Genomic DNA, 9,719 nt, shown 5'->3' on the forward strand with positions numbered 1-9,719 from the left:
CCACCAAAAATTTCTGGTTTAATTGGTTTACGGTGCAGCCCAGGCATCAGGATTTTTTAAACTTCTCAGGGGTTTCTAACACATGGCAAAGTTTAAGAATCAACCGGAATTAGGAGACTTGATTTAAATGCAGCCGCTAATTACCCATGAGGCCCTGAGCAAAAGAAATATTCATTTATCCACAAGGTATTCCCTGACAGCTTGCTGTATGCAAGGCAGCGCTAGGAGCCTAATCTTTCTCGCCTCTGAGATAAGTAAATTGCACTCAACAATTTGCTCACTCATTCAGCAAATCAGTATTGAGTGCCTACTACCTGCCAGGCCCTGTGCTAGGCACAAGATGCGCAGCAGTGAATCAGATGGAGAAACCCCTGACCTCATGGAGCTGACAGTTCAGATGGGGGAGGCACAATCACATACAAGTAGTGAAAAACGAAGAACAGGGGTGCCTGGCTGGCTCAGAGAGCACAGCATATGACTCTTGATCTTGAGGTCATGAGTTCGAGCCCCATGTTGGGTGTGGAGCCCACTTAAAGAAAAAAAACAAATAAAATATATTTTTTTAAAAAAAAATGAAGAGCAACATTATATAAAGGATGGGACAGATGATGAGACAGATGATGAGGGGATGGGCAGCCAATGTGGAGGAAGCAGTGGGCATGGTGGAGAAGGGGGAATGGAGGGAGGTCGATGGATTCCAGAAAAAGTCAAGGAGATCACATCTCAAAGACTTGCTTGTGGATGTGATATGGGGTGGGGGGGAGAGAGAGAGAGAGAGAAGGAAGAAGGCCAATTCCTAGCTCGCAAGGTTGATGAGTCATTCACTGGGGCAAAACGTGTGAAAAGAACCTCAGCCACCCCCGGGGGTTGTGAGGGTCTACAGCGAAGGTATAGGAACCTGGGGCAATGGAACCAAGCCCCTCCCCAGACAGAGACCAGGGCACAGGAGGAACACTAGCAAAGAAATGCAATGGCTCTCACAGGTGGTTATTTTAACGCCTGAACTGGGTCTTTGTCTAGCTAACGGAGAAGCCACTAAAGAGCCTGTTCCCAGAGACCCAAAGCTGAACAACTTAAAGGGAAAAATGGACGGAAGAACCAACTGCAATTGTAAACACTGTGAGGTACCATGTGCCCTGTGAAAGAGGGGTCTTGCATACTGTGGAGGCACTTGGGGAAGTAGTTCTCTTCCCCCTTCTGGGTGTAGACTGTGTTGGCTCTGAGAATTCATATCTGTCCTTGGGAAATCCCTGTAAGCGCGCGCGCGCGCACGCGCGCGTGTGTGTGTGTGTGTGTGTGCAGGGGAGAAAGAGAGAGAGAGAGACTGAGAGACTGAGAGAGATCCACAGCTACCATTGGGCAATCTGACAAGGTCAGCGGGCAGGTCTGGGGAGACAGTGGGCATGGGAGGCTGCAGAGGTACGTGTTGACTAATGCACACTGGGGGGAAATGTCCTGCCGGAGGAAAGGGTGTATCCTGGGGTGAGAACAGCTCTAGTGGGTAAACATTTCAAAAAGGGAGACGCAGAGGTGGAAGAAGGAGGAGATTCCCCAGAGAGGAGAAGACTTGAGGATAGGGGACAAGGAAAGGAACTGGAGTGTGCCTCTAAGAGCCCCCCTGTGAGCGCCTAAACTCCTCAGGGATCCTAAGGTTTCACAGTCTTTTCTTCACGTGTGTGTTTTTTTTTTCCCCTCTTTGATGCTCCTCAAACTTCAGCACGGAATGTCAGACCCACATAACTGTCTGTGTTAGGGAGGAAAGTGAGATCGGGGACTCCCAATCACCCCGGAAAGCTCTCCGAGCTCTTTCCAGAGGGAACAGCAACTTACAGAGGGGAAGGTCCCCTCCACGGAGTTCCCGACCTCCACCCACAGGGAAGTTTGTAGCGCCCCCTGGTGGAGCCGGGAGTAACACAAGACTCGGAGAAGCAGAGTGACGCGGGTGGACACCTTGAGAATGGAGGGGGGGGGTCCAATCTGTCCCTTTCCCAAATACCGTGGGGGAAGCAACCCTTAAAAGCGAGGTGGAAACTTCCATTTGATTTACAGAGGCAAAACACCAGGCGCAGTGCCTGGCTCAGAGTTGGCACTCAGTAATTGGCAGCCATTACCATGATTATGATGATTATGATTATTGAGATTCAGTTGCTATAGATATCCTGTGGCCTTAAATGATCTGAGAATGGTTCACAGAGTAAGAAGCCCTGCAGGCTCAGAACAAGTAGACTGTAATGTGGAGAGGTTTGAGGGCATCGTCGGTAATCCCGCTCCGAATCGATCCTCAGCCTTTCTTCCCAGCCAGTATACGTTGGCCAACTGAAGCTCATGTGCATCACACTTAGCCCAGAAGACTGAGGATCTCCCGGGGCTGTGCTTCTTGCTTCAAACAAGGTCATCCCTTTCACTGTAACCCCTTTTGCTGCCTTTTCCCAAAGGGTCACCGGTTGTTTTGAAAGGCTCACGATGAGTCATGCTCGAGGCCTGAGGAGGCCAAAAGACGCTGCAGGAGGAGAGAAAAATTGGAGCACAGGCGAGAGAAAGATAGGGCCAGTCAGAGCCCCAACAAGAAACAGATGGCACATTCAAATGAGGATGACTTCAAGAGGGTTCTTTCATAAAGGGATTCATTACCCAATGGCAGCAGGTGGGAACATGCAGGAACTCGGGGCCAGCAGAGGTAGAGTTGCTACTACCCCCTGGGCCTGCCTTCAGGGATGAGGGGAGAGAGGTTATCAGAAACAGAGAGTCACGTAGACTTCCTTGAAAGAAGCAATGACCTTAGGTCAAGGGACGGAGTCATCCCAAAGAGGGAACTGAGCAGAGTAAACACCCAGAATGCACTGTCCTCCAATCCTCTGACCTACTTCCAGAACTCTGCACAGTTTGGACCCAACTGGAAACCTGTCGATAAGGGAACCCTGTTGACATAATCCACATAGATCAAGCACCCAGGCCACAGAGCAGGCTGGAGAACGACAAACAAGGGCAAACAGAAGGTACCTGGAACAGTAAAGGAGGGACATCTGTGGACCGGTATTGGTGTTTTTCTGTTTGTTTGTTTGTTTTCCAGAATATAAGACCACAGGCCCATCAGCAGCAGGTAGGCTGAGCATCATCCCGGAAATGATGGATGGGTTTATATTTACCAACCAAACTCTTTGCTCTTGGAGCAAAAGACAAGGCTCCGTTTGGAAACAGTCGCGCCCAGGAGTAGGAGTAGGAAGAGGAAATTCCAGCAAAGGGATCGCTTTCCCTGCGGCTACTGACAGGACCACGGGGCACTAGAGAAGGCATCGTGAGGGGGCAGGCACAGGTGCCAGGGGTAGGAGTGGGGGAGAGCAGAAGGGCTCAGAAAGGAAACCAAACATTTGGCAGAGAAGAGCACGCAGTAGCAACGGACGATACCAAGTGTAGTCGGGGGTCCTTTATAAAAAGCTCTGGCCCAGAAGGCCAGCGCGAGGTTAAGCGTAGGTCATGGCGCCCAGGTGACACGTCCCACTTCTCAGGGTACCACATTCCATTTCCTTCTCGTTTCACCCAACGTCCTCCTGGAAGTCCTACAGATCTTCCCCTACGCCCACGCGCGCGCGTGTTTTCGCTTGTCACGAAATGATCAGCATTCAGTGAAATGCTTCTATTTTGGGGGCAGTACCATCTCTGAAACAAGACGCAGAAAAACAGGGAGGCAGCTAGGGGCTGCACTTAATCTTCTCTAATATCGCAGTGGGAAGGAAACTGAGGAATGAAAACATAGTCATTTAGAAAATGGTTGATGAGTCACTGATTGGCATCGGGTGGAGAAAAGGAGAAGTCATTCCACATTCAGAGTATGCCTGGTCTTTAAAAATAGGCTCCTCGCTCTGCTGGAGGGGGGCGTCTGGGCTTTAGAGCCAGAGAGGGTGGCCGAGGGCTGGGGCCGGGACAGAAACTGCCCGCGGCAGGCAGCGCCCTCCTCCTCCGCCAGATGCACCTCAGCCCTTGAAAAGCCGCCGGCTTCAAGGCACAGAAAGACGGCGTCACGCCTCCTGGTTCCTCCTCTACCTCTTTCTTGAGGCCTTAATAATACTTCGGGGGAAACTTTAGCTTCGGGGGAACCAGGCCAAGTAGAAGAGACAGCACTTTGTGCGACCATAATTTTGCCATCACCCGCAGAGCTCCCTTTCCAGGCCCGGGACGACCCAGCTCTCTCTGGTCTCCCTGCTTTTGATCTCCTTGGTGTTTATTCGTTGTTCTACATTTTAGTTGGTGGGAGTGGGGGGATTAGAATTTGTCAGATTAGAACACGGTGCAATGTTTGCTGGAGGAGGGAAATTAAAGTCTCGGGTAAGCAGAGGTTTGGAGACTGCCTGGGAATTTTCTTGCTGCCTGTGTTAGAGAAAAACAAAAGAAAACAAAATAGAAACGCCACCTGCTAAGGGCTTTACCTTTGCCGGATAGTTCTTGGGCCTGGACGTGCAGATCTGGGCCACGGGCGAGGCGATGAGCCAAAAGGAGCTTGACTGCTTTAGAGCAAGAAGGGCAGAGAAAAGAACAGATCTAGAAGGTAAAGGATGGCAAAGGCCAGGTCAGGCTGAGTTGGAGAGAAAAGCCCGGGGACTTTTCCAGAGGCAGTGGGAGGAAGAGGGGCAACTGCTGGGTTGTGATGAATTGCAGTTTGGGGGAAAGGATGCACGGAGAGAACTCGGTTGTGTGTTAAGAATGGGATGGCTTCTCTACATGTTGTCGATTCCACAGGAAAAATCTGAATAGCTTTTCAATTATTTTGAATTGCTGGAGTGGTGTTTCTTCTGAATGCAGCACTGAGCTGAGGCGGACCACAGGGGGGCCTGGATTTATGCAGGTTACCAGCGTGAAGTACATCCCACCCATGGGTGTGGCCCCGCCCCCCCAACGGACAACTTTCACAACACACCCGCAACTTTCTTACGTTATATTTTTGCCTTGTCACTTGCTTAGTGAGTTGTCCTTGCTCGCACTGGGATAAATTTACCCACCCTAAGTAGAGACAAAAGAGAAAAGTCTGATGCTGGGTCTAGTTTCAGAAAAGTAGGCAGATCTGCAAGACCCGGATTTATCTCAGCTTGGAATTCCATCCTGAACATGCAACTTGGGATATCCAGAATCTTCCCACTTTCGGTCTCTATCTTCTTCAAGAAACTGCTAAGGTGCTGGAGGTCAAAGAGAGACTCAGTGGCCTGTGGACTTTGAGGAATGTTCCCATTTTAGCTGTGAGCCTGCAACTACAGTTATTTCTCATACAACGTTGTTTTAAACATCACTGTATGCACAACATACACTTTCACTCTTACACATTCATTCTTTATCAGCATTAATAATTTGCATTTTCACTTTATGTACTCGTTTTGGTCCCTCAACATCCTGAAAATGACTTTTAGGCACACACTCACCTTTTGTCCAAACAAGAGGCAACTCCTCTAGAAAAAAAAAAAGTAAATATAAAGAATTATACTTCATAATCCAGCAGGATTTATTCCAGGCTTGTAAGGTCTAAGAGGCATTTGGTAATGCATAATGCCCGTTCCTGATAAGAATTCTTAGTTAACTGAGAATATAAGGACACTTCCTTTAACAGGACAAAGAGTATCTCCCATTAGCCAACAAGTCAACTTCAGGTTTAATGTTACCGAAGGACAAGAGAGCTTGTAGCATTTCCATTAAAGTAAAAGAGAAACGGAGAATTCCTGATCTCACCACCGTTGTTCCATTCTTTGTTGTTGTTGTGTTCAACACTGCCCCGTAGGTTCTAGTCACTATGATAAGATGTTAAATAGCAATAAGCGGAAAAACGCATCAACGCTCCCAGATGATTTACTTGTTTGCCTGGAGAAACCAAAAGAATCTAATGAAAAACCAATGGGCCAAATAATCAAATTCATTAAGGTGGGCCCGTTAGAAAACAAACACACAAAACTCACTTATATCATCTTTTCTAGAAATTAGCAATCCAGTTAGAAAATATAGTGGGAAAAGATCGTATTTTTAATAGTAACACGTTTCTTACAAGTTAGCTGCAGTATGGACGAGGCGCTCCACTGCACGTTCATCTGTGACTGCCAGCAACAGAGACAATCACTTTACTGAGTATTTACTATGTTCCAAGGGCTGAGCTGACACCCAACTTCCCCAAGTGTATAATCTAGAGGAAAAAAAATCGGCCCTTCCAACTCACGCTTTCATGATATCCCTGCTTAGGATGCGACTTAAGAAGTCTCTTTCTTAAAGTAAATGTGTTTCAGCTCCTGAAAGTGGGGGGCTAATGCGGGGGGAGGGGGGATGGGCATAGGCTAAGGGAGGCCGTATGCTGGATTGGTTCCCTTTGCCCATCCCCACTCAGCCACTCTCTCTGCTCCTCCTCCCCGGGAGGCTGGTCTTAGTGGGTCACATCATGGGCTCCCTTGCTTCTGGCTGAGCACAGCCAATGAGGAGCCCCAGCAGGAGATGGGGGGCAGGAGGAGAGTGAGGCTGGGATGCTTGCTCAGTCTCCTACACGGTTGCTGGGCCAAGGTCTTGCTGTCTTCTCTAAACAGCTCCCCAGTTGGGCCCCCACACTACCCTTCAGCTGGTTTCCTCGAGCCTGCCTCACACTTTTGTAACAGATCCCTTTACTAAACTTTCCTCGCGATGAGCCTGAGTGATGCGGTGATAGGGGAATGGCCCAAGTTTGGGAAGCCCACCTGTGCTCTGAGGTCATCAGGACAACCTTTTCAGATGAGTATCATTAGCCCCCCTTGACACAGGAGAAAAGTGCAGCTGAGGGGGTGCGGGTAACTCAGCCAGCATCGTCCGCCCCTCCCCGCTGTCCAACAGCGGCGGTGACCCGAGCTTGGCCCCGCTGCTCCAACAGTTGGCCACGCAGCCTCTCGCCTAAACCCGAAGCCGCGTCCCCCCGGCGGCTGACCCGTCACCTCCGTGTGGTTCCCCCAAGTAAAATACAATCCTAACTCTGGCCCACTGTGATCTAACCCTGCGGGTTTCTTTTCTTCAGGCCAAATGCTCCAGAAGGCCCTGTTCTGAGGGAGTGGTGGCTTACGCATCCTTGCATGTCAAATCTCTTCAGCCCGCTACGTAGTAGCTTGGGGACTCGGGGAAGAAAGGGAGCCTTCTACCGATCTTCAGGCTGCCACGGAATTGCCCCTGCTGTAGCTGGCTGTGTCCCAGCTGAGGTGATAAAAATAAAGCATAAGAAGCCCACACCCACCCAAGACTGGCAGATTCCTGAGTGATTCCAGCGCTTCTGAATGGACAGGAGGCCTCATAAGATTTTAGCCAACTAATAATGACTCATGTTGTTCTTTGGCCTTCTGTGGGTTTTAAAGGTTTTATAAATGACACTACACTTTATAAAACTGTTTTTCTGGGGGAGGACAAGGACTTACATTTTTACTCTTTAGGTCGATGGAGGAGATAAAAAATTTTAAATAATTTGATGAAGCTCATTTAACTTTTTACTGAGGAAAATCTGAGTGATCTCAGTGATTTATTTAGTGTTTCCTTTTTGCTTTCTTTCTGAGAGGACAACTGCTCTTATACACTCCAATATTTGTTTTTTTAAATAGAAATTATCTTTTCAGTATTTAATAGAAGTGAAATAAATTCAAACCCTCAGATGGTCCTTGGAAGGAAGTCTAGCCTTGTGGGTAAGAGCTTGAACTTTAGCATCAGCAGCCCTGAGACTGACTTCCCAGCTGTGCTATCTTAGGCAAGTTTCCTAACCTCTCTGCGTCACAGGTTCCTCCAGTATCAAAGGAGACTAACGGCGGGTTCTTACTTCATAGGGTTAATGGGAGAAGTAAATGAGCTAATTCAGGTAAAACTGTAAACGTGGTGCTTAACACATAGTAAACACTCAGTAATTGCCAATTACTATTATTACTATGTTGAAGCTTCTATGACTAGGCACTGAGGAGGGTCAAAGAGGAAAGAATCTCTGCATGCGAGTGGATTATAATTTTATAGAAAAAAATGAGCATCCACAACGATAATACAAGGCAGAACTATGGTCTCATGGAAACACAGAGTGTGACCGCAGTACAGAGGGCGGAGAAACTATTTCCAGCTTTGCATTCTAGGGAAGGATGCATGACCAAGGGACTGACCCGGCAGATGGTGGGGACTGTGAGAGCTAGGCTAAAAGCGGAGGGAATGCCAGGCGGCGCAAACAACGGGGGCAAAGGCCCACGGGAGAGGGGACCGATGTTATGCTCAGGGGACAGTGAATGTTGACGCTCAGCTGGAGCACAACATGCGTTAGGGTTGAGGGGAGACCAAGGCCCTGGCCGAGAGGACAGGGACTGGACGGACAGGGGGAGACAGGGCAGAAGACCGGAGGCAGGTGCGTGAGCATGCGGGTGGGAAAGAAACTGCAGCTCAGAATGCAAGGAGAACTGGAACGGAGTCAAAACCCCGGGCGTCCTACCCCTGACTTTCTAGTCGCTGGGCCATGAGAACTCTGGCTTCCGTTTCTTCCTTTAGGAAGGGGGGCACCAGAGCAGATCATCGCCAAGATCCTTTCCATATGTACCGCCATGAGATACACACCTTAGGATCAAGGAATTCACCGTCTAGTCAAACTCACAAGGGTTCGTTTTCACTTTCATATTTTCCCTTCTCTCTTTCTTATGCTCTCTGACTGATCTTCCATAGAGCTCAACATATGTCAGGCTGTCAACATACGGCGTATTTTGCAAACAGATAAACAGTGGCACATATGCATCCATATATTCCTGGCATGCAGATGCCCCAGCTTGGCTTCGTCAGCCTCAGCAGAAAGCATTTGGTAAGTCTCTCTCAGAAATTCCAGAATGCACGAGCCGCCCATGGAGCCTCTGACAAGTGGTTAAAAGAAGTCGTTCCATGTCTTCTCTGGTGCAAAAGCCAGAACACTGCCTCCCCGCCCTTTCAATTCAAAGGCATTTAACACCGAAGGCTCTGTCCTCTCTCTCAACTATTTGGGATGTTCCGACCAGGGGTCAAACTGCCCATTAAAGGTTCTTTTGTTTTTCCAGTCGGCAGTGATTCATCATGTCCCTACAAGGACCTGGAAAGGCTGTACTCTGAGACCCTTGGGTCTCTTTTGTCCACTTAAGAATAAAAATAAGTTTGTGTAGCGGAACCCCTGTCCTTCAACACTCGCCATTTGTCCCCGAAATCGGCACCTCTCTGTTCGTGGGCTTTCTCCGCTCCTGCACACAGCAGGCCCAAGGCGCTCCTGTGCTTGCTGTCCTCCAACGTCTCTCAACCAAGGACTGATGAGAAAGGGTGGATAAATGCCCCAGCTCTCTCACCGTCCGGTGGGATATTTCTGAAGCCGTGGATCCCAGAGTTGCCTCTGAGAAACTGGCTTGATAGTGTATCCTCCTTGGCTTCCTCGCTCTTCCTCCCTCGCGCCCACCACCGGTGTTTCCTGGAGTCACTCCATTAACGAAGGGCTTGTGCTTGAACCCTTGGGGTCCCCTCAGAAGAAGATGCATCTTCTGTGGGCACCCCAATTAAGGCAATCTGTAATTCAAATTTGGAAAAAAGGTGATCAAGGATAACACAGGATCTCCTCAGCCTCGGACTTTTGACTGGGGCCCAGGAGGCAATCTGCAGTTTAAAATAATGCTCCAAAATGCCAACGAAAAGTTGCAGCAGATACCAGGCTTTTGGAAATACTCTGCCCAAACTCTACCTGGTCACTTGGTCTGGTCAGAAATTGT

Source organism: Zalophus californianus, chromosome X (genome assembly GCF_009762305.2).
Source record: "Zalophus californianus isolate mZalCal1 chromosome X, mZalCal1.pri.v2, whole genome shotgun sequence".
NCBI lineage: Eukaryota > Metazoa > Chordata > Mammalia > Carnivora > Otariidae > Zalophus > Zalophus californianus.